The sequence below is a fragment of the Arvicola amphibius genome, chromosome 2 (genome assembly GCF_903992535.2).
Source record: "Arvicola amphibius chromosome 2, mArvAmp1.2, whole genome shotgun sequence".
Taxonomy (NCBI): Eukaryota; Metazoa; Chordata; class Mammalia; order Rodentia; family Cricetidae; genus Arvicola; species Arvicola amphibius.
In genome coordinates, this window is record NC_052048.2 from 60880830 (window position 1) to 60907474 (window position 26645).

Consider the following 26645-nt stretch of genomic DNA (forward strand, 5'->3'; position numbering starts at 1 on the left):
CAGCTCCATCCCTCATACTCCTCCCTTAGCTTCTGCTGTATCTTTTTTCTCCAGAAAACAACAACAAAAACATGAATCCTAAGTTTCCTTTCAAAGATATATATCTAGTAACCTCAAAAGCATTCATGAAGCTCCCAAGTGGCAGGCTAAATTCCTTAATGCAGCAGTAGAATCACTGTATTTTTATAATCTTAAAAAAAATCACTTTTTTTTAAACCAGTGCATGACATCAGCCTGAGTGAGTTGGCTCTTTCTCCGACCATGCAGGTCTTGGGGCTCAAACTTAAGTCATCAGACTTGGCAGCAGGCACCTTTAGCTATTGAACCATGGACCCTATTTTACTTATCACTAAAAATAAACAAATAAATAAATAGATAGATAGATAGATAAATAAATAAATAAATAAATAGATAGATAGATAAGCAAGCAAACAAACAAACATCCGGGGCTGGAAAAATGACTCCGCTATTAAGAGTTCATACTGCTCTTCAGAGGATCAGAACTTGGTTCTCAACCCAATCAAAAAGCTTCTAACTGTCTGTAACTCTAGCTCCAGAATATCCAATGCCTCTCTGACTTCCTTGAGGACCTGCACCTGAACACACACGGCACACATATGGCATATATATGGCACACATATACACATACAAAATGAGTAAGTAAGTAAACAAAATCTAAAGATAAAGTAATTGTAAAGGAAAGCTGAAAAGATCATGCTGCAAGCACCCACACGCTCACCACTTACGGTCCACAGTTATCACCCTCTACACTCTTTCCCGTCTACCATCTATCTATGCAAATATCAACTCGTCTTACATCTAACTGCTAAGCCAGGAAAGACCACAGGCATTTCACTCAGTTTTAGAGTACATGTTTTTAATGTAACTTGGGGAGTCAACCATTTTTTTTTTTTTGCTTTTTGTTTTTTTTTCTTTTGATGCTGGGAATGGAACCAACACCTCCAGCATGCTAAAAACACACTCTGCCACTAAGTTACATCCCTAGCCTTTGGGTGTCAACTTGACTGAACTGAGGTGGGGGGTAAACAGGGAAGTAGTAAAGAATTATTTCTGGGTATGTGTTTACACAGAATAGTGATGATTAGGCCAGTGAACTGAGTAGGCAAAGTCAACACTAAATATGGGGCACTGTTCAGTAAGCTAGGGAGACTCCTTCCGCAGGTGTTTACTCTCCTGTGCCCACAAATATGTTCTCTAGTGTTGCCACCTTGAACATCAAATGCCAGGGTTTTTTAGACTTGGGCTTGCACCAGAATGCCTTGGACTACAGACTGCAGTGCTGGCTGTACTCCCTACCCCCGATTAGTAAGTTCAAGGTTCACAGGTTCTTTGGGGGATAGGAAATAAATAAGGCTTATTTACAGTGAAATACATAAAGCTTTAGGATACTATTCAATGAGGTCTAAGAAATGCAGCAACCACTAATCTGATTTTCTAAATCTGTTATAAGGTTTACTTATAGTAACACCTTGTATAAATAGAATCAAACAGTAAGTCTTCTTTCTTTCTTATATTTATTTACTTATTTTTGAGACATTGTACTACTCTGTACCTCAGACTGTTTGTTTGTTTTTTATTTTTGTTTCTGTGTTTTTAAGCCTCCAGCACCTGGGATTCCTAAGCAGTCTCTCATCCAAGTACTAACCAGACTCAATCTGCTTAGCTTCCAGGACCAGGGCATTCAGGGTAGCACGGTGGAAGACTATTTGGGGGGTTTCGTTGCTGTTGTTGTTGTTGTTTGAGGCAGGGTATCATTCTGTACCCCAGCTAGTCTCAAACTCTCAATCTTCCTGTTTTAGCCTCCCAAGCATTAGGACTGCCAGGATTACAGGCCTGCTGTCTTGCACCTGACTTAAGGGCATTTATGATTTGAGTACTTCTCTCTTGTCACCCAGCCCTGTCTCCCAAAACTCTCTAGTCCACTCGCCTTCTCGTCCCCACTGCCAAGCCTTCAGAATGATCACATCCAGCTTTTCTCCCAGTATATTCACCCAGAGTATCCCCGCTAGCTGGAATATCCAGTATCCAATTTTCTGCTTTGCAAAAGTTTAAACAAATACCACTTCTATAAAATATGACCTTTTCTTTCAGTCATTCTAGTTTTCTTATTTCTGTACATTTAGCTGATACTTTTGTTTGTTTTTTAATCAAAATTTGTTTTGATAATCTGGAATACATTAAAGCCAAGGAAAAGAAGGAACCACTCTTTGTAGAAATAGTACTTGGTATTTTTACATTGGTTTAAGATCTACTGAAGGCGGCACTGTAGACTGCCTTCAAAGTGAAGTATCTGAAAAATAAATATCAAAGGAAATAAAAGGGGAAAAGAGGCTGGGTGTAGTGGCATACATCTCTAACAGCAGCACTCTGAAGGCAGAGGCAGGCATAGTTCTTTGAGTTCAAGGCCAATCTGATTTACTTAATGAGTTTCAGGTTAGGCAAGACTACATAGTGAAACTGTCTCCAAACAGGGGCAGGGATTTATTTCTCTTAGGATCCTTGGGGCCCAGAAGGATCCTATGACAAATAACTAATAAATATTTGATAGATAAAAATAAATCACTTTGTCTCTCCACTTAAAATTCTCCTCTAGCTCTTTACCATTTGCAAGATGACATTCGCATTCACACTGAGTCCAAGAGTGTCTGGCATAATCCTGTGTGTCCATGCCTTTTACATATGCTCTTTGTTGGGAAAGCCTTTCCTCTCTGTACCTTGTAAAACTGTAGCTCTAAGTCTGAGGGTGGATCAAACTAGGACTTCCAACAGAATACAGTCCACCCCACACCGCCTTGACCTTCCTTCTCTGGTCAGGCCAGCTTCTCTGCAGAGGAGTCATTCTCACTGGGACTGGCTTCTCCCAGGGCAAGGATATTTTGTTTTAACCCACTGTAGGAAATACATTGGTGTAGTTTATCATGCTGAGACAATATTCAGTTATACTGTGTCAGGTGACCCCCATTCCACAGTTAACTGAGCCAGGAAGGGAGAGCTTGGTCCATGCTCTCCCTTGAGAATGAGAAGTAATAATCCAGGAACTATAGTCATATGGCATTCTACAACCCCACAGACAAGACTGATGGCTACAGTCAATCATTAGTGAGCTCTCAAACAAGCATACTCTGCAAGTAAGAGATCTCTGCAAAATAGAGGCGGGGGACACGTGGAAGAGGATGTAATCTGAAACCAAAGCCTCAATGGGAAGAGGCAGACAGAAGAGCCATCTAGTGACTTTCCAAGACCCACAAAAATCTAGTAGCATTTCCTGCTTTGTGTTCTAGAAGGTTCTCCCATTTTTATCCAGTACATTACTTTTCCCTTATTCTAATTCAAACTAAACTTCTGTTCCTTGCATCCAGCACCCCTAAGGTATCTTGTATAGTGGTATATTATTGTGTTTTAGTAAATAAAGTTTGTCTGTAGATCAGAGGGCAAAGCAGCCATACTGGTCAGTCAGACAGGCTAGAGAATGGTGGCACACACCTTTAATTCCATGACTCAGGAGACAGAGGCAGTTGGATTTCTATGAGTTCAAGGCTATCACGGGCTACACAACATAGAATCTGTCTAAAAGACAAACAGAGCTCACACAAAGGTGATCTCAGAATTTGGGAACACATGCCTTTAATCCCAGCACCAGGGAGGTGGAGACAGGAGTGATTTGGCTGGGCAGAAAGAGGAATATAAAGAGGAAGAGACAGGAACTGAGTGGCGTGTGGAGTCTGAGGTTGATGAAGAGCATTACAGGGTCACCACTTTGTTTGTCTGAGCCTTGGTAGAGGTAAGATTTCTCTAGTGGCTGACTGCTTTACTTTTCTGATCTTCAGCTTGAACCCTATCTGTCTACTTGTTTTTATTATTCATGCAACAGAACTGAACCAATGATTGCAGAATATATGACAGTTTTAATAATTTTAGCAATGATAGACTCCTTTCACAAAAAAATCCAGAACAGGCACTAGAACAGAATATTAAAAACTGTACTAGATGAGTTAGAATTCTGAAATAGATTCACATAAAATAAACTTACAGTAACATACAGAAACCTAAAGAAGAAAAATGGCCAAAATCTCTTTGGAAGGAAGCAGTGACAGGGAATTGTACAATGGTCAGTGTTCACAAGTGGGAGACATTCCTACATTTCAAAATGATAATAGAGATGATTATAATGCTTCTAACACAAAATAATGAATACCTTTGTTAAATATAGGTGATAATATGCCAGTCACTCTGATTTTGTCATCAGACACTGTATGTATGTACCAAATGCATCACTACACCTTATAGCTACATGTAATTATTTTTAAAATTTTTGTTACAGTGTGTGTGTGTGTGTGTGTGTGTGTGTGTGTGTGTATTAGTTTTACCTACTTTAGTACAGCACATGCCACAAGTATGTGGATATCAGAAGACAACTTGTGGTTTGATTTTCCTCCTTCTACCCTAAGGGTCCCAGGGATCAAACTCAGGTTATTCGGCATCAAACTTGGATGGTCAGGCTTAACCCTAGTGCTGTAGGATAATGCTCTTGTACACTGTAAAAATTTGTCACCATATTAGTTTAATAAAACGCTGACTGGCCAGTAGTCAGGCAGGAAGTATAGGTGGAGTCACCAAACTAAGAGAATTCTGGGAAAAGGAAAGGCAGAGAGTTAGTCACCAGTCAGATGCAGAGGAAGCATAATGAGAATGCCTTACTGAGAAAATGTATCAAGCCACATGGCTAAACATAGACAAGAATTAAGATTAATTTAAGCTATAAGAGCTAGTTAATAATAAGCCTGAGCTAACAGGCCAGTTTATAATTAATATAAGCCTCTTTGTGTTTGGAACTGAATGGTTGTGGGATCAGATGGGACAAAAACTTCCTTCTACAGACAAGCGCTTTTACTACTGGGCCATCTTGCTTTCCTGTGTACAATTATGTTTTAGTTAGACACACACACACACACACACACACATACATATATGGTGTAGGAGGTCCTTCTGTTTATGTGTTGCTTTCATTGGTTAATCAATAAAGTAACTGCTTGGCCTGATAGGGCAAAACTTTGGTAGGCAGAGAAGACAGAACTGAAAGCTAGGAAGAAGGGAATAGTGAGATATGCCATGGATCTCCTGCCTCAGACGGACGCTGCTGGTTAGACTCTTGCCAGTAAGCCACAACCTTGTGGTGAACACAGATTAATAGAAATGTGTTAAATCAAGATGTGAGAATTAGCCAATAGGAGGCTAGAGCTAATGGGCCAGGCAGTGTTTAAATGAATACAGTTTCTGTGTGATGATTTCGGGTATAAGATAGCCAGGCAGCCAGGACAACAGCCCACTACTCCTGTTACACATATATATATGAAATGTTTAGCTGTTTAACTGTATTATCAGAAAGAATTAACAGAAAATAGGATTTACACTTCCAGGCAGAAAAAAAGCACAGGGTAGACTCTTTTATATCACAGGTCATAAAAACCCAGCCTTACAGAGGTCTGTCAAGCAACGGTTGTCTCCAGAAAGGATCAGTTGGGCAAGGGTGAAGAGAATGAGGCACTTCCCTGGGGTTTGGTGGGGCAGTCAATATGCTGGCACAGAGCTGTTAATGGTCATTCTCATTAAATTCTGAGACTTTGTTCATCATGTTTTTGTGGAATAGTTCTATTTCTAAAGTACTACACATAAATAATTTTCTCTTGATTACTGAGTACTGAATGGCTCCTTCAATCTGTATGAAAGGCAAGTGACTCTTCTAGTTCTGGCCCTCTGTGAACAGAGCAGAACAGTCACACTGGCCATTAGCCTCCATGTGGTCCTTTTACTAAGTGCACAGAATCCCTTCAAGGTTAGGACACTCCTCAAGGGAAAATAGAAACTTTGAAAGCGACTCCAGAGGAAGCAGGAGCTGGGGCAGTATGCTGAGAAATGATTCTGGCTCCCAGCAGGATTCCAAGAACAAAAGTTCCAGGACAGACACTCCTAGAGCCTCATGTTTATATCATCTAGAAAAAAATGTTTTTTTAAACAGAAACTTTCCCACCATCTTTTTTCAAATGTTAATTTATTCTCTCATACAATACATCCCAACAAAAGCTTTCCTTCCCTCCACTCCTCCAAGTTCCTCCCCTAACTCCCCTCTCTCCCAGATCCATTCCCCATCCCCTTCTCCTCCAAGAAAAGTACAAGCCTCTCAGAGGCATCAACCAAACACAGCATAACAAGATACAAGACCATACACAAACCCTTACATCAAGGTTGGTTGAGGTAACCCAGCAGAAGGAAAAGGGTCCCAAGACCTGCCCTCCATCTTGAGGAGAGTTGTTTTCTGCAAACAAGATCTGGGGCATACCAGAACATGCTAATGAGCAAAGTTACTCCAAGGAAACTTCCCTGTTTTTGCTGTAATACTAAGAATGGGACTAGGCCCAGTGGAGATGGAGCACTTAGCCACAGCAAATAAAAATCTGGAGGAATGCCCCCCCACACAGTCTCAAAATAGGTTATATATTTGTCTGGAAAATCTTTTAAAATCAAAATTAGAACTGGATGTGGTCAAGGTAGACAGATGCCCAGGATCCCAGCACTCTTGAACGTACAGATAGGAAGTCAAGAGATCAAGGTCATCCTCAGCTACAGAAATGAGTTCAAGCCCAGTCTAAGCAAAGGAACTGAGAACTCAAACAAAACAACCAATTTAAACTGGGTGGTGGTGGTGCACACATTTAATCCCAGCACTCAGGAGGCAAAAGCAAGCAAATCTCTGTGAGTTGGAGGCCAGTCTGGTTGACAAACTGAGTTCCAGGACAGCTAGGGCTGTTACACAGAGAAACCAAAACAAAAAACAAACAAAAAATTTAATGAAAAAAATTATACATTTAGATAAAGCTAAGATTTGTGCTGATTTTTTCCTCTGGTCTGTTTCCATCTGCTATGGTTGGGAATAGCACTGTTACTGACTCTGACTTTTTTATTTTTTATTTTTATTTATTTATTTTAATTTCATTTTACATTCTAACTACAGTTCTTCCCCACCCCTCTCTTCACCTTCCCCTCAACCCACACTCCATCTACTCCTCCCAATAGGTAAGGGCTCCCATTGGGAGTCAAAATCTGGCACATTGGGCAGGACCAAGCCCCTCCTCCCTGCATTAAGGCTGAGCATGGTAGCCTACCATAAGGAATGGGCTCCAACAAGCTAGCTCATGCACCAGGGATAGATCCTGGTCCTGCTGTCAGGGGCCTCTCAGATAGTCTAAGCTTTACCACTGTCTCCCACATATGGAGAGCCTAGTTCAGTCCCATGGAGGCTCCACAGCTGTCAGTCTAGAGTTCATGAGTTTCCACGAGCTTGGTTCAGCTGTCTCTGTAGATTTTTCTATCATGATCTTGACCTCCCTTGCTCATATACTGACTTTATTTTAAATTCAGATATTTTGTTTGTCATGAGCTTTTGCATTAATTTGTTTCTATTTTTATTATAATTACACATAACTGACTTCATGGAATATGTTTTCCGCCGTGGTTTGGCAGTGAGAAGACCAATACTTGTCTGCTGCTGGAAGCACTAAGTGGGAACAGAGAATGAGAACAGCCAGGCAGGAGAGGAATCTGGTGTAGAGATTCTTTCTCAACCCCAAATTTGGCAGGGCCATGGCTCCTACAAGGCCCTTCTCACATTACATTAGCCCAACTCCTTTCCCTGGTGATTTTCAGGGATTAAAAGTGGAAAATACACTGGGCAGTAGTGGTGCACGTCTTTGGTCCCAGATCCCAGCGCTCAGGAGGCAGAGGCAGGTGGATCTCGGTGAGTTCCAGGCCAGCCTGGTCTGCAGATTTAGTTCCAGGGCATACAGGGCTACACAAAGAAACTCCACCTCAAAAGGGGAGGGGGAAAGAAGAAGAATGTTCCAGCTGGATGTAGTGGCACACGTCTTTAATCCATCAGGAGGCAGAGGCAGGTGGATCCTGAGTTTGAAGCTAGCCTAGTCTACATACCACGGCCAGGCAAGTCTATATAGTGATGAACTATATTTCAACACACACACACACACACACACACACACACACACACACACACACACCAAAAAATCTGTTCCAGGAACTGGAGAAGTGGTTCAGTGGTTAAGAGCACTTGCTGCTCTTATAGATGACCCAGGTTTGTTCCCAGCACAGATATGGTGTCTACAATCACATGTAATCCTAATACCAGGGGATCTGATGCCCTGCCTTTGGCCTCCCAGGCACTGAGCAGTCACATGGAGCACACATCATATTTGCACATAATACACTCATACATAAAAATAAAGTCTTTAAAGGAAGAATTTGTTTCAGCTTAGCCTTGTTGACAATATTGCTCTGAGGTGCTAAGGCCACATAGCCTGTCCCCCATCAGACCTGCACATTTTCCAGTTATCTTTATAGCATATCTGTTTAGGACACATTTAAAAATAGCACAGTTAGCCGGGCGGTGGTGGTGCACGCCTTTAATCCCAGCAGTCGGGAGGCAGAGGCAGGCGGATCTCTGAGTTCGAGGCCAGCCTGGTCTACAAGAGCTAGTTCCAGGACAGGCTCTAGAAACTACAGGGAAACCCTGTCTCAAAAAAACCAAAAATAGCACAGTTGAGATTCAGCTCTATAACAGCCACTTTCACGTGTATTATCTAACAAATCCTCATGATAAGCCTGGGAGGCAAGTATTATTAAACCCTTCTGCCAGAGGGCCAACCACAGGTTTGCAAGGAGCCAAAGAACCCCCTGTCTTCTGCCCAATGCTATTGGGCTGTGCCCAGCGGGCTTGTTTCCTAAAGCCAATCCAGGAAACGTGCTTCCCAAGTACCCTTCAGCACATCCAACTGACAGTTCTATCACCCAACTGACTTTCCTATCCAACATCCATCAGAGACTAAATTCACACAAAATGAAACATAGCGGGGCAAGAAATTCTCTGAATTTTCTGTGGTTTGAACTCAGAACCAATGTACTCAAGAGTGGAGCATTGTGCAGACCACCACACAGCCAAAGAACTAGAATCCTGGGTAGATTTACTGTGAGGAAGAAAGAGCAGCTAACATTCCCTCTGATGTGTTCGTTCTAGATCACCCTCACATCAAGACAGGGAGAGCTGAGTGACAACGGGGGGGGTCAAATGACTGCTAGTGTGCTGGCTTTTGGTCTATCATCTTCCACCATCCGTGACATTTTTCAGAAATTTTTCAGCCTTTAGAAGAGATCTCATCTTTAGTCAAAGGCTTCCTGACTCTAGTCCTTCTCTTGCCCTCTATTGGCTCTAACAGTAGAAGGCAGGGGTAATCTACACTATGGTGAAAGGAGCCCAAGTACTATCAAGACTTCTTTTCCTTCCCATGTTTATTTCTGTAGGAGAGGCCCAAAGCAAGAGCAGCACACCCTGAGGGGGCCAACACTGGGTCAAGGAGGGCCTGAGAGGGGAAGATGGGACTCTCATTTTCAAGTTTTCTACCTCTCTATCCCTTCTACTTTTATCATCATAAAAGCATGCTGGGAGATTCAGATTTCCAATGCGGTATGAGGTGATGAAGGGGGCAGTTAGGGAAGAAAAATCTATTGTGTTTCTCCTCCTCCAGGGCTATAAAAGGAACACAGACTCCTGGCTTCTCAGCTTTCAAAAAGTAAATAACTGCTGTAAATCAAGAGTTTCAAATAAAGTTAAAACGGGTAGAATTAGATAAAAATCACCATGCACACACCCAACAGAGTCACATTATGAAGAATATGTGAAAGGGGAAGGATAAAAAAAATATTTTCTATGAAACTGCACACACACAGAAAAATGCCTTTAGATTTTTCTCTGAATGCTGAATATTAAGAGATGCTGACTGAGGCAGGAGTCGGCTTCATTGCAATTAGTGATGCAATCTCAAGGAAACCCGAGAGTACAACACTAAGCATGAGCAACCTAGCTCAGAACAGAGCTCAAATGCAATGAGATCCCATTCCCAGGTCCTCACCTTCTCTCCGTTCCACGACTTGTACAGCACTGCTACCACTTACACACTCAAAGTTACACCCAGGGTCAGTGACTTCATTTCTCAAAGTCTCAATACCAAAAAGGAATTTCACTCCCACCCTCCATACCCAGACTACTAACTGTTCAAATCTGTAAAAGTCCTGACCATAACCAGCATTCCTACCTTGCCTCTTCCCCTTATAAACCTGTACCAGCCCCAACACCCCTTCCATCCCTTGCTCAATCTCTAGAGCCCATCACGCCTCCTTTAGAAACTTCATCTGTGGCACTGTTGCCTTTCTCTTGTATTTTTTAATTGTTCCTCTCCCCCCTTCCTCTTGCTCACTAATATTTGCACAGGATCCATAACTCTGACTTTAAAGAGAAAAAATAAATCTCATTATTCCTCTCTTGATCCAGCTCAAAACTCCTATTTCTTTCTTCTCTTCATAAGCAGACATTTTTAGTTGCCTGTTTTCTTGTGCCCCACTCACTCTTCTTCCTTACGCCCCTCCCCCAGTCATTCAGAAACCTCTTACAATCCCTGTGGCTCAGTCCAGGGGACACTTTCCAGATCCCTCTCCGATGCAGCTGTGCAGCTGTACAACTGTTTTCACTAGTGTCAGTCTTCAAACACTCTACTTTGGAGTGTTCTGCTTTCCTTCTGCACCTCTGCCCACTTCATCTCTGGAGGGCCCTATCTTTTCTGCCCCCTGAGTTAGTTTATATTCAGGACTCAGTGAAGAGTCATTTTATTCTACACCACAATGCTACGTGGGTAACCCCACTCCTTTATAAAGCACTTGAGCAAACTCACAGTATTGCTAATACCGGCAGCCAAAGGCCCAGTACAGACATTTCCCATTGATCTGGTGGAATTTCCACTTGTAATTTTCACAGAGACCTCAAACTCTGCCCTAGATATTCCCTCCTATTTACCTCCCTCTACAGCCTCATTATGGCTGTGAATATGACTGCCATCTGCCCCATGCCCTACCCTCAGCAATTATACTCTCTAATGTCTGAACAATCACCAAAGAATGATTCTTGTGTTGGCTTATTCTGCCTGTATTTACTGTCATACTGTGTTCCGGAGTCACCTTTTTCTCCTAGAGCACTGCAATTTCTTAGTGCATTCTCAAAACAGAAAGAAAAAAAAAAAAAAAAAAAGATGTAACTGTAACTGCCCAGCCATCCAGCCACAAGTGAGTTAAATAACACCATTAAGGACATCTGCCCACAGCTGGGCCACTCTGATTTTCTTTCCCTGGAACATGGAATGGGCTGGGCTAAATCTTTACCGGCAGCAGAACCTGACAGCATAGAAGAACGGGAGCTGCACAGCTACCATGCTGACTACAAGGGCAAGCTAATGAAGAAAGAGAAAGCTGTGCAAGAACAGACAAGACACAGAGGCCAGGGACCAGGGACTTCAACAGCTCTGCTTCCCCAACAGCAGACCTTTTCCAGATTGCATCAACACAGCTTCCAGTTTCATGAGAAGCACTGCCTTTTTCCTTTCATGCCCCACTCCCATCCACTTTTAAGTCTAATTAAGTAGAGTAACTTTGCTGTGACCATCAAGAATCTTGGATAATACATTTGTTTTGGAGGGTTTGTTGCTTGTTATTAAGACAGGGATGCTTATATAGGCCACACTAGCCTGGAACTCAAGAAAAAATCCTCTTGACTCAGCCTCCTGAATGCAGAAATGTCAAGCATGTGCTACAAAAACTGCATTAGGGCATGTGGATCTGCTCATGTGCTCAGCTTCCACATCAGTAAAGTAGATTAAAGCCGGCAAACTCTATTGCATGTCTACAGCACTAACACACTACATTTTTCTGAGTGTTTTTTTCCTATGCTTAATCAACAAGGGGAAAAAAAATGGTTACTTCTAGCCCAAGGATGGGAAAGTTCATATTTTAAAATCTTGAAAAGATACTAAGTTTAGAACCAATTAAAAATAATATATTTTAACTTCAAATGTTTGTGTCCATTTTATTTAGCCTAAAAATTTTAATAATGTCAATTGTCAGCGCATTTATAATAACACACTTGGGGGGGTCCACATACGGTTTCTCTGTGTAACAGCCCTGACTGTCCTAGAACTCACTTTGTAGACCAGAAAGGCCTCAAACTCACAGCAATCCTCCTGCCTCTGCTTCCTGAGTGCTAGGATTAAATGAGTACACTACTACTGCCCAGAATAATGTGGGTTTTGTTTTGTTTTGTTTTGGCCTAATTAAAACATTTCCTTGCTGGGGGTGGTGGCACACACCTTTAATCCTGGCACTCAGGAGGCAGAGGCAGACGGATCTCTGAGAGTGTGAGGCCAGCCTGGTCTACAGAGTGAGTTCCAAGGCAGGCTCCACAGCTACCTAGAGAAACCCTGTCTTGTAAAAACAAAAACAACAACAAAAATTCCTTATGATTTAGTAGATATCACCTGGTACTCAGCAGGTGGGCTAGACCCTGCTAGCCCAATATATTTTGAGCCAGATCATTTTCAACATGTTTTGGACATATTTAAAGAATTGTTTTCACTATTCTTATTGTAAGAAAAAATTAATCTTTCTTATAATATGATTTAATTATATTATTATATAAATAATATAATATTAAATGTAGTGTCCTCCTTAGTTTTTTTTTTAAACAACAACAAACCCCTCTGGTTCTCTCAAAAGCTTCCAGATAAATTAACAAGCTGCTTACTAATTACCCAATATACAAAGTACACATTGCACTGTTGATGAAATCCTTCATGAACAGCTGGATGCTGACACAGGGTCTGATTCAGCAGGACTGAAAGAGGCTCTGAAATGTATGCTTTTTAAGCCTCCTAGACACAAAGATCATCAGCAGTCAGGAGTCAAGAGACAGTTCACGCTGCTTGGGAATAAAAGGTAAAAACTTCAGGATACTGAAAACACTTAGCACAGAATCTGAGTATTTCTTGGTTATACATCCATCAGTGCAGGGTGGTGATCAGGAGGTCTGGCTGTGATGGCTTTTGCCTATAGGAGGGAGCTAATGACTTTGCAAATTCCTATTCTTCTGAAAATACTTGCCACTGGGGAAAAAACACCACAATGTACATTTTAAGTGGCTATTCAAATATTCTACAGAGCAGAGAACTCTTTGCCAGATGCCTGCTCAATCTAGTTTGAATGTCAGGGAAGGTAAAAAGAATTGGTTACCCCAGAGTTACTTCCAAAGGCCCCAAAATGGTGGTCAAATAAAAGAGAAGAGGCAGATCGGTTACAGAAATTTATTTCTACAACCATACAGAAAATTTATTTGTACAAACATACAGAAAATGATGCTGCCATCTAAGGTCTAATATGGCTGAAGTATCCCACATTGCTTCCATCTATCCGGGCCTGTGAGGCACATACCCACAATAAGACTGTGTAACAGCATTAGCAGGTGACCTGGGAATCTTTCAAACAAATCTCTACGTGAGATACACTGAAGGGCAAAAGAAAGAGCAATGAGTTGGAAGTCTAGAATCCTAGTTCTGGTCCAGCTTTCACAAAAGACAAGCTAGCCCTGGGCAAGTCATCAGACTTTTATGGAAACCTAGTTTCCACATCTATATAACAGCAGTGGAGCTGGCAGAGAGGGGAAAACCCTGACTTCTGGGACACCTGCCACAATCTGGTGACTCTACTGGGATGTGAAATACATATAGCCCCACCTCCTGAACTCTATACAGGGGATGAGAATAGACACAGGCACTGCTGTCTAAGGAGGTGGCAACAGAAGGAAGTGAATTACAAGCAGCTATGACCCTGAAGAATGGGGCAGGAAACAAGCGCAGCCCTTTCTGCGTGTGTTCCCCTTCACTTAATCACTGATTTTCTCAACATCAGCACATTTTCAAAACCTTTATAAAGGTCAAGAAAATTTCTAGTATAGGTCTTCTGTAGAGTGTTCAGGAAACTGGAGGGTTCCCTTCAGAGTCACTCCATGTCCACCAGACAAACTACAGCAGTGCTCGGTGTCCCTGTGCTGGACAGCCAGACAAAAGCCTCCTTAAAACCTGCAGTCAAGTCACACAGGAGGTGCCCCTTCACCTTCCTGACCTCCTAGGATATATTTTGTGTTTGAACCTGGTCCTACACACTGTCAAAGTGTGAGCAGGGGTTCTGAGCATGGCAGTTTCTATTTCAATTTAAGTTAACTTCAGTCCATTCTTTTTTAAGGATTGCAGTATTTCTTTTTTTTCAAAATATAAGCTCTTCCTCATCCATAGTCCAAAACACCCACATTTTTAAAAAGGGAATTTCAGGGATGGGGAGACGGCTCAATCAGTAAAGTGACCGCTGCACAAGCATGAGCACCTGACTTCAAATCCCAGCATCCATGTTTTTAAAACTCTGGGTGCAATGGTGTATAATTCCTGTACTGAAGAGGTGGAAGTGGGCAGATCCTTTGCACTTACTAGCCAGCTGGCCTACATGAATCCATGTACTCCTGGGCCATTGAGACCCTAACTTAGTAATGATCAGAAGATCAACAAGTGCGTGCAGAACGATTAAAGGAGACACCCAGCTTGACCTTGGGCCTCCAGCTGCACATGCACCCACACAAACACCCATCTCCCCCCCCCACACACACACACAAAAAAACCAAAAATATGTATCTCTCTCTTGTTTCTATCTCTTTTCAAAGTCAATTTCCACCCTCTCTCAACTGCCAAGGCTCTCCTGATCTTCCTTCTACCTCAGCCTCCTCAACTCTCACAAGTACACCATGCCTGGCTTTGCTCTTTCTCTTGAAAGAAAAAAAACAAAAACAAGCAGGCAGTGGTGGGACACACCTTTAATCCCAGAGCTTGGGAGGCAGAAACACACAGATCCCTGCAGATCTCTGTGAGCTCGAGGCCAACCTGATCTACAGAGCAAGTTCCAGGATGGGTTCCAAAGCTACAGAGAAACAGTGCCTTGAAAAACAAACAAACAAACAAAACGCACAAACAAACACAGCTGGTTCTCCAGGCAGCTGTGGAGTCTCATCCCCCTACCTATGCACCTCTCCACCAAAGCACTCTCCACAGCTTTATTAATCTTCCACCACTGTCAACCAGGCTAACGAGAAATGTCTGCTCAAGCATCCCAAAAGCGGCTTTATCTTTGTCCCCCTACAACCTAACAACCTATTTCTAAAAAGGCACTAATGTTTTTAGTGTCATTTTACCATTTTACACACACACACACACACACACACACACACACACACCCCTCCATTAACAATCTAGCATCCTCCTTAAAGAAACAACAACATTACAATTAGGGGCTCCTAACCAGGCAGGCGTGACTCCTAAGCAGATGGCAGGCCTCATAATTAGGTCATTACATAATACCTCGTCTCTAACCAGCTTCTCTGTGCTTTATTCCGAGACTCTGGGCTGATGAGCTTTATACTGTGGTTTCTTTAATTATAATTTGCTCTTGGGAACACAGTAATACCATGTTTTGATAAGAGGAAAGAATCCAGTTGGAATGCAGAGGAAGTAAGATTCAGAAGGTTTCTTTCACCATCCATTTAAAGTAATCCAGACTTGTGCTGGTAACTACCCTTGGCATCTTGGTTTTCCAACTGTCATAGAGAATGAGCACTTTGCTGCATTTATTCTAATACGATGATAAGCAAGGTTCCACTTCAGGACTCGGGTATTAATGTATATATCTCATGGGTCTGATTTATTTGGCTACTACCTCAAACTTAGGTATCACAAAAGGCACTCAGCACCCTACCACTGAGCCAAAGATGCATAAGCAAGCAAAGCTTGCATAAGATGTTCCCACATGCACACAGGCAGTGGCTTCTCTCAGCAAGACCTCACATCAGCGCCAAATCAGGGTCAGTCTTTGATTTCCCTCAACCTCCTCAGACACCTCATTTAGCTCCAAAGAAGTAGAAAGCTTTTTATCCAGCTCCCAATACAGGCACCTCACTATGCTCTTCCTTTTTATTCTGGAGTTATTCACCCTACAAATCACCATTCCCTTCTCCCAAGGTCAACTGCCATCTTACACTCAGTTGACTTTTAGGAACTCGAAGAGTATCATTTCTGATATGGGAAATCTTCCATTTATATGTCCTCATTTCCTTATTACAATCAACATGATTACTGTTTGTAGATACAAAAACTCCTGTAACAAAGGCTCCTGTTAGTGCTGCTCAGAAAGGTGTGTGCTCTGCCTGATAGGTAGGCACTCGTGCTCTGTCAATGACAGCAGCCTTAGTGGTCTACAGAAGCAAACACTGGTAGGATGGCTGGGCAGCTGTGAGAGCACACGGACAACTAAGACACCAGTGCAGTGGGTTCTGTCCAAGTATGCTATCTAGAAAGGGATGCTTGTGCAGTTTTCCAGGCATTTCCAGGTGAGAAAGGCTTGGAGAGAAGAACTAAGCAGTCATCTGCAAGCCTGTGTATGACCTGTCAATATTGAATAGGCAGCCAAATACTAAACTGGTACTGAGACAGGCAGGTAGGAGATCTCAGAATTGAAGAGACTTACCAAACTGATAACAGGAAGTATTTACACAGATTAGATGACCCCAAAGAGCTCCTGGAATTGATAATATTCGAAGGTTTAACAATACAAAAGAAGCTGGGGGAATCTAGGCCTCAACTGTGACCTTAACCAAGGATGAAATCCTAGCACTAAAAGCTCTTCAAAGGTAGCTGAGATTTTTCTTTGCATTTTCTGAATCACCTAGAATAGTCAGTCCCAAATAAGGACAGAAGGAAGGAAGGCACTGGTGGCCTTTGAGCTCTGAACCTATTTTCTTCCCCATCACAGAACCTTTGGAAAGCCTATCTTTCCAACCACTCCAAGACCCTATTCACTCTGTCATTCCTTATGTATGCAGTTTTCTTACTCATAACAGCACATCAGCATCACCAAGGCAGTTTCAAAAGAGCTGTGCCATTACCCAGCAGTGGGGGCACATGCCTTTAATCCCAGGACTCAGGAGGCACAGGATCTCTGTGAGTTCCAGGCCAGTTGGTCTACATACAGTGAATTCCAGGACAGCCAGAGCTAAACAAAGAAATCCTGTCTCGAAAAATACAAACAAATACATAAACAAAAGGGGCTGTGCCAGTCCGTAGGGAAGCCATTCAGATTCAGAATTCTTAGGCTGGAGGGTTTGGAGCTTCAGATCTGGCAGGTGATTCTAATAGACAGCAAGCAGTGAGAAACAACACACTATGCCTTCCACTGAGGGAAACACTGAGAAATGATGCTGTGCTGCAAATATCCCTTCTTGTGCCCTGGCTTTCTGCCCAGCAGCCTTTGTACCCTGAAACTTACCTCACTTCTCAGGGGCAAGGTTCTAGAGTTAGAAAAGGGTTCTGACTCCACCACAAATACTTGGTAGTGACATGACTTGGATTCAGTTACAAAATGAGCAGCTGTCACCTACTTTATAAGGACCTCAAGATTACATAAGCAAGTGTCACAAAGCACCTGAGACATGTGCACCACAGAAATACCCAGAAAATGCTCAGCCCCATCTCCCATCAACCCCTCCTTCCTAAGTAACACCCATTTGGTGAGCAACCTGCCATCACCAGTACCTTAGAAAAACTCTGTTACAGGAACTTTTGCTGACACATGATACACACTACTTGAAGTTCTAGTCATGGGTATCAGGTTCCTATCCCTTAGATTAAAAGGACAACTATCCATGCTCTTCTTAAGTAATGACTCGCTAGGTTATAAGGTAAAGAAACAATGACATCAGGTAACACAACTATACAGAAATCCTCCCTTCTGAATGGTCAAAACAGGCATTGAGCCTATGCAGGTGGGTGTTATATGATTTTGTTACTCCTCAGTTTTTATGTTTATTTTATGCTTGCTCTTACAACTATGTTTTTCCTCACAGGTTTTTATGATGATTCTATTAAACAAGCTGGTCTGAGTTCTGCATTATTTATTTCTATCAAACAGCACACTGATCTATAAAGGTCTAATATTATTAGAACCATACAGTACATTACATAGGAGCTCAATCTGGACCCTCCAGTGAAATAACTGCTACCAAAAAAAGGACAGCCTCTGGTTTCCAAAAGCCCTCTGCTGTGCTTTCAGACAAGGTTTTTAGGAAAATGGTTCGGTCCTAAGAGACATATATACACTAAGCTCAATCTGTTTTCACAGCTTCTCTGCAAAGCCATTTGTTGGCTGGGGTAAATGTCAGAGCACAGATAAGAAAATGAGTTTTCATCACTGAATTCTTTGATCAGAATTGTAATTGAGATGTGTCTGGTTAAACAGAGCCAGTCTTCACACAAACAACACATTACCATCAACAAAGTGGGGAAATAAAGGAAGTAGAATCTAGATAAGCAGCACAGTATAACTGACAGGGTGAGAAGGTTGAGATCTGAAAATAGTCCAGCACTGGCCTAGAGTCGAGACCTAGTGGCTGTAATGACAAAGGCAGAGATCGAGGCAAGGAGGACAGCAAGTTTCAGACCATCCAGGAATTCACAGTGAAACTCAATCTCAAATAATCTCAAATAAATGAGTCAAGACCTAGAATATCAGCAGAAAGGGGACTTGGAGGCTGTGACCAGAATCTATGCAAAACTCCACTAAAAGAAGTTGGCATTTGGGGTCCAAGAAGTGGTGTCCTGAAAGCACACCCTATGCAATCCCTAGGCAGATCTCTGCATTCTAAGGCACAGGCAGAGGTTAGAGTTTCCCAGTGTGTTTCAAGTAACTTCCATTTTGTCTCCACAAAAGAGAGCCAAGCCAAATGCTGAAAGAAAACATGGTTCAACTGGTTCTTATGACATAATCTACAGATGCCAACTCTATCAGGCCAGGAAAGTGGGTCAAAAGAACTCTGTATACCACTACCTCAAGAGGGACAGCCACAGACAGAAGACATGAAGACACACTAAAAGCTCTGTACCACCATATCTGCAGTCTCCACAAGAAAGAGATGCAGTGGCTTCCTAATCATTTCAGCTCATGCTGCAAAGACCCTAAAGGGGCTAGTTCCAGGACAGGTTCCAAAAAGCTACAGAGAAACCTGCCTCGAAAAACCGGAAAAAAAAAAAGACCCTAAAGGGGCAGACTGGGACCCACTCCTCAAACACCCAGTTTAAGCTGCTCTCATAGCACAGCTCTACTGGAGACAATAAACAGAACACTGGCGGGCAGCAAAGGTGCTTGAGAAAGGGGGAGAGAAAGAGAGCACACATTTCAAGGTGGCTAACCGGGACAACTGAGCAAATCAGCATTTGTATGCCCAATCCAGGCTGTCATCCTGCAGTGCCCATCCGTCCTGGAGGACACAGTCAGGGCAGGAGTGACTCAGCAGAAGACACCCCACTAGCTTGTGCACAGCTCCTCAGCAGAGCAAGCTTAAATGTCTCAACACACTGCAATAGAGGGGTAATGGAGACCCGTGGGTAGATCTGCACAATTTCTAGTGAGAAACATACTACCTAATTGGTGCTATGTTGGCTAAACCACCTATTAATTGGAAACATCTCAACTTCTATAAAGTTCTATTTTCACGGAACAGAACGCAGAGCCTTCTTTTAGTGGAATGCTGTGAAACAGGAATCATTGAGCCCATCCTAATAATCCTAGTTAGTAGTCAGATCAAATGAGAGAGCAGGACATGGTGGCTCACACCTGAAATCTCAGTATTCAGGAGGCTGAGGCAGGAAGCCAGTTTGAGGTCAGCCTGGACTACACAACGAAACTTGTCTAAAATAAATAACAATAACAAACAAACAAAAACAAATATAAAAGAGATTTTCATTTAGTATGAAGATGTGATGTTTACTTAAATACTTGCCCCTATTTCGCTCATATAAAATAAACATGTAATAAAGTGTAAAACATATGCAAATATACAATATCTGCTACATGACTGTCACTTGGAATTATATAGGCAAAGATTTTTGGAACAGATTTCAGCTGGATTCTGAAGGAGCAATAATAGGACTTTAAATGGCAAGACTTTGCATGTCTACATTTTACAAAACATCACAAGTGGGTTAGGATTTTCACAGTCACAGAATTAACACAGCATCATTACATTCATTTTTGGAGACTGGAGAGTTTCCACTTCAAATGGACAGCCAATGAAGATGCCCAGTTCAGCACCTATACTACAGATCAATCATCACAAAACAGCTGGAAATCGCTCAGAACCACTAGGGTGGGTCAGCTGGTTAATCACCACATCCAAGATAATTTACCAATTGCCCAAGGTATGGCAGAAGCATTCCTACAACCCACAATGATCCACGTTAGGGGAATGAGACTGCTTCACAAAGAAGTCTCTGCAAATGACTTCCAAATCACTTTACTATAGAGCCAAGGGACAACAACTGGTTGACATTTTGAATCACAAAGATCACAGACAATCTAATGGAACTTAAATTGGAAAGTTGAGGCAAGACATCACCAAGATATTGCTTGAAAATTACCTAGCATTCTTATTAACAACTCCCAGCTACCCTCTCCTGGTTCTAACCTGAAGTTTCACTAAGAGAAGACAAGAAACGAAGAAGCAGAGAAAGCAAAGTGGCCAAAGCCATTCATAGACTACAAGAGAAGGAAGACCCCTTCTCCACAGTCCCCACTTCTGCAGTCTACATGAGAACACATTGTTCAGCTCTACCCAAGGTAGAGCTAGCCACTGGTCCCGTCTGCCAATACTTCTCAACTGGGAATGCCCAAGTCCACTTCAGGATCCAGCATGCAATTCTTCTCAAGAGATGTACTTTGGACCCTGAGGAACCCTAAGGAACAGTGAAATGTTTGATATCTTTGAATATTTTCACAGCTATATCTGTGGAGACCAGAAATGTTGTCAGCACTAAGCGAATAGACGTTAGGATGCCAACATCCTACAATACACAGGACAGCATCCCACATAAAAGAATTATCCAGCCATAAATGTGAGCAAAATGAAGGTGGAAAGCCCCGATGTAGGCTGTGGCTTCTCACACACATTCTTCCTAAACACAGTCATACCTGTTAAATCAGAAGCTGACAACAGCTGTGACAGGAGGGTGGTCCCTATTTAACAGAGCTGTACCTAAAAAGCAGGATGTGGTAGTGGCTCATGCCCATAATCCTAGCACTCAGGAAGGTAAGGCAGCAGGACTGCCACAATTCAAGGTCTGGTCTATACGTTGAGCTCCAAGCCAGACAGGGCTATAGGATGACCTTCTGCCTCAAAAACAAACAAAAAACATGAATGAACCTAAGACATACTATACTGCTATAAAAGCAGACAAAGCAGTACACAGCAAATACTCCATTTAAAAGGTAAACTTCTTTTTAAAAGACAAAAATAAATAATTAAATAAAATGCAGAGCTTGGGGTGAAGGAGATAGCACAGTCATAGGGTGCTTACCATGAAAACATGAGGTCCTGAGTTTTCCACATTTAAAAATAAAAAAGTCAGTTTAGGCTGGACATGGTGGTGTATGCCTTTAACCCAGCACTTGGAAGGTAAAGCAGGAAAATCTCTTAGGTTTGAGGCCAGCCTGGTTAGACAGTGAGTTCCAGCCAGGGGGTAAAAAATCTGATACAACAGCATGCATCTATAACCCAACAGCAAGGGGTGGAAACAGGCAGATCCCTGAAGCTATTCTAATGAGCAGCCAGTAAGAAATGCCTCGAAACCAAGGTCAACAGCACCTGAGGAACAATACCCAAAGTTGGCCTCTAGCCTCTGTGTGCAGTTGTATGTGTGAGCATTCACATAAGTATATACATGAATACACACACACACACACACACACACACACACACACACACATTCCCCTTAGGTTGCCCTCCAAAAGAGACTATCAGATTGAATGAACAACTTAGAAAAAAAATTCAACGTCACAAAGCCAAGGCAGTACAGGGTCATTTCATCAAGGGAACAAACAATTCTAAATGTGTGTATACATAATAACAGGGTTTCAAAACACACAAAACAAAAACTATAGAACTATAAGGAAAGTACTGGCAGGATAGCTCAGTGGGAAAAGGTCTTGCTGCACAAACCTGACATCCTGGGTTCAATTCTCAGATCCCATAGTGTCCTCTGATCTACATATCTATGAGTTCCCTGACTCCCACCCTGTCCAACACACACACATACATGCACACACATAGACACACACACACACACCATTTACATACAATAATAATAATAAATAAAAATGTTTAAAAGAACTACAAGGAAAGAATAAAGATTTCAGTACCCTCCTTGTCTGAGGTTCTATTGCTGTGAAAAGATGCCATGACCACAGCTACTCTTATAAAGGAAAATGTTTAATTGAAGTGGTTTATATCATCAGAGGTTTAGTTCATTATCATGGTACAACATGGGGTATGCAGGCAGACATGGTACTGGAGCTGAGAGCCCTGTATCTTAGGCAAGCAACAGGAAGTAATCTGAGACACTGGGTGTGGCTTGAACATATATGAGACCTCAAAGCACACCTTCACAGTAGCACATTTCCTCCAAAAAGGTCATACCTACTCCAACAAAGTCACACCTCCTAAGAGTGCTAGTCCCTTTGGGGTCTATTTTCTTTCAAACTACCACACTCCTTAAACAAAAGCAGTGCAAATATAGAAGACCTGAACCAACACCATTAATGCACACAAGGCAATCCACTGACATTTATAGAAGACTTTACTTATAGTAAAATATATATTCTTCTCAAATGACCACCAAGGACAGAGATATGTGACAGTGCCCAATCTTTACTATTCAAGGCTGTTCTGCATATGGTGATGGCTATCGTGAAAATTGCCACAAACCCTTATTTTCATCAATCAGCTTTGCTACTGTTTATGTTCTCTAAGACAATTATTTATCCAATGTGACCCAGAGATGTCAACTGTCAACTGTCATCCAGCCTGGGTGCTGGAAGGGTATATAAATTTTCCCCCGTTGTTAAATAAACGAGTCTGCTGTAGGCCTTCTACCTGACTCCTGGTGTTTGTGTTCACTGACATCACACCTTTTCACCCCCTCCCTTGAGGAAGATGTCAGGATCAAGTAACACACCAGAGAAGTCAAAAAGTTGGATACCCCCATAATAATTCTCAGTAAGTTGAAAGAACTTAAATCCTATAAAGCAGGTTCTATGACTATAATAACAATATATAGAATCAACTTGGTAACAGAAAAAAAAAAACTCTGGAGGAATGTTTCAATATTTGGAAACTAAATAAAATACCTCTGAATAGCCTATGAATCGAAGATGAAATGGAAAGGGAAACTAGAGGCAGGTACAGTGGTACTGGTACCCAGAGTCCCAACTACTGAGGAGAATAACAAAGATAACATGAGCCCAAGAATTCTGGGGAAGGCTGGGCAATATCATAAGACACAGAAAGAAGGGTGGGGAATAGAAAGTATTTTAAAGTGAATGAAAATGAAAATGAGATTATTTAAATGTGGTGGTAAAAGTGAGAGCCTTCAAAAGTACATATCTATTGGTCTAACAACTCTTCTGGGTCCCTTTATCTTAATAAAATAGAGTGTGTGCATACAAAGATACTTTATATAGTGTTATTATACAAATCTGTAAACCAAAATATCTCACACTAAGAAATATGTTACATTATGGTTTATCTATGTAGCCTTAAAAATGAACATTTATATTCAATAGGAGGAAATGTTTATTAGATATAATTGAGTTTTTTAAAGCAGACTTCACAGTATGAATATAGTTAATATGGCACACCTTAAAATTGTTGTAGTACATTTTTATGAAGTATTTTAGTCATAATGTTTTGGTCAATACTGATGATAGAAGCTAGGGCCTCTATATATGCTAGGCAATTTTTATATCATTAACCTACATCCCCAGCCTTTAAAAAATATTTTTAAAACAAGTTTCAAATTCTCACACATACATTTAGTGTAGGTACATATAAAATGGAGTGTGTAGAGGTTGAGAAGATAGCTCCGAAGGTAAAGTACTTAGCATGCAAGCATGAGGAGCTGAGCTTGATCAGCAGAAAAGCCTAGGCTGGTGGTACACACTTATAAATCCCAGTGCTGGGGAAGCAGAGACAGAGGGTCCGTAGGGATCACTGGCTGGCCAGCATAGTAAGCTCCAAGAAAACCTTTCTCAAAAAAAAAGGAAAGAAAAAAAAAGTGTATGAGGCCGGAAGGTTACCTCAGCCACTACGAGCACTTGATGCACTTACAGAGCAACTGGGTTCGTTTCCAGTCCCACACTGGGCAACTTACAACCACCTATTACCCTAGCTCCAGATGATTCAGTGCACACACACATGCAGGGAAAACACCCAGACACATAAAAGAAATTCTTAAAAAAAAAAAAAAAGTCACTCAAATAAAGGCAGTTCACAGCACTCTGGTAACAGCGAAGAAGCAAAGACAAGGGCCACACAGTTAAAGACAGACCAGAGCTGAGCCTCAAGAGCCAGTGGGCTCTTGTGACCAGAATAAATTGACTGGAATCAACCTGGGCCCCGAGTGATTGGACCAATGAGTATAAATATTCAGGTTACAGTCAATAAGCAGTGTCAACATTGTTGCTAAAATTACATTAATGTCTTCAAAGAAAAAACTCAAATCACATGCAGCAGTGAAGTGTTTAAATGTGGATGATCAGCTTACTGAGCTAAAAGCCTCCCTGTCCTCTGGCCCCCCCTTGGCTCCAAGGACAGAGTCTACATTTACATTAAGCATCTCCATTCCCTGCCTTAAAAGACTTGACATATGCAACATTTGTGGGTGAACGTTTGATGAGCAACAGAATATTTATACTGTCTCAAAATATCACCAAACAAAATACTAAATACAAGTATAAAACAACAACAACAAAAGTCAGTAGCCCTACAGTAGAAAAACACTGCACATAGCCAAGTGGTTAGTCTCCCCAGTCATGGAATAAACACTCTATGCCTCTTGCCGAGATGCAATGAGAAGGAGCTGGTGCCGGCCAACAAATACACACCCTGCATGTGAGCACCTGAGTAAAGGGCCTGTTCCACAAAAAGAGCCACTCAGCACACTATGAAAATGTCAGGTCATGAAACACAAAGCAAGAGTAAGGAGCTGCTCCAGAGTAAAGGAGATTTAAGAGACAAGACAACTAAACATTTGATCCTGATTAGATCCCTGACTTGGGGGAATGTTTTTCATTTACTATAATAGGTACTAATGAGACAACTGGTATGTTGGAATAATTAAATTTTATGTGACATTTATTTCCTTATTTGAACAACTGGACTTAGTATTTTGGGGAAATAATGAAGTATTTTGGGATAAAGAGACTTTTACTTTCAAACTGTTCAGCAGGAAATAAGAACACTGGTAGATAAAGAAATAAACAGACAAGTAAATAGTAACTACAGCCCCTAAGATGAGGCCCATTTCTTCACCGGCCCTTCTAGTTCTGGTAGAGAGACAGCTTTTATGTGGCTCCACAGCCAAGCTTCACTCACTGCTTTCATGGTTCTTTGCAACATTGGCTCTTCCTCTTCTCCAGGGCACACTACCACTAGAAGCAGGTGACTGATTCACCGTCTTCTCTTCTTGCCTCACAACAGCACCCATCAAAAAATTAACTCACTAAAAAGTTCCAACCTTTCCCTTTTCCGTCTCCCTCTCAAAGAGGCAGCTTCCGTCTCTCCTCCCTCCCTCTCCCTCCCTCTCCCTTCCTCCCTCTCCCTCTCTCCCTCTCTCTCTCTTTCTCTCTCTCTCTTTCTCTCTCTCTTTCTCTCCTTCCCCCCTCCCTCCCTCTCTGTTCTTCTCCTCTTCTCTCCTTTCCTTCTCTAGCCCACTAAATTAATATCCAACCTAAAAAAAAAAAAGAAGAAAGAAAGCTAGTCCCAACCATCACCCTTAGTCTTGAAATAAATAACAAGAGCACATGAGCTGATGCAAAAGGGGAGGTTTCTAAAGGGAGGAGAAACGTTTCAGGCTGAAACAGAGACATGAAAACCCATAGAGGGCCAGATATGGTGACTCACACTTTTAATCCCAATACTTAAAGGCAGACAAAAAACTCTGCATTCAAGGCCAGCCTGGTCTTTCTTCATAGAGAGTTCTAAGACAATCAGGACACAAAAAGAGACTCTGTCTCAAAGAAACAAATAAAAAACACCGAGGAGGGCGAGTAAGTGTGGAATGTGTTGGGGTTCTGCTCTCTCCCAAACTCCACACTCCACCTGCCACGGCAGCCTCTCCACACCAGGCCCTCTGTAACAAATGTGTTATGGCACAAACCTTCTCCTTCTTTTGCCCTCAATTTTCATTAACAGACCTATCATGCCTCAGTCAAGCTAATAATTTCAGTCATTTTCCAGTCTTTACAGAATCCAAACACAGCATTTCAGCACTTTGCAGTAATGCTTCTCCAAGACAGTCCTGATCTATCCCCATTACCATGAATCTCAACCCCAGCTCTCACCCGGACTCTCCCAGAAGCCCAGCATCTGGATACAAACATTCCCACATTCCAGCTAGTCAGGGAACAACCCGAAACCTTCTATACCCTAACTCTTGGGTACCCTTTTCCTCGCTCTCAAACCACTTAGCACCTAATCACAAAGTAATAATTTTACTAATCACAAAGTAATAATTACTTTAAACATGCCAATCTCCTCTGTT

The 26645-nt window shown here is 42.0% G+C and overlaps 1 protein-coding gene across 1 annotated transcript in view; it reads right to left on the minus strand.

Annotated features, from left to right (window-relative positions):
- Positions 1 to 26645, minus strand: part of Aak1 (AP2 associated kinase 1) — a 168293-nt gene that overhangs the window by 107158 nt on the left and 34490 nt on the right.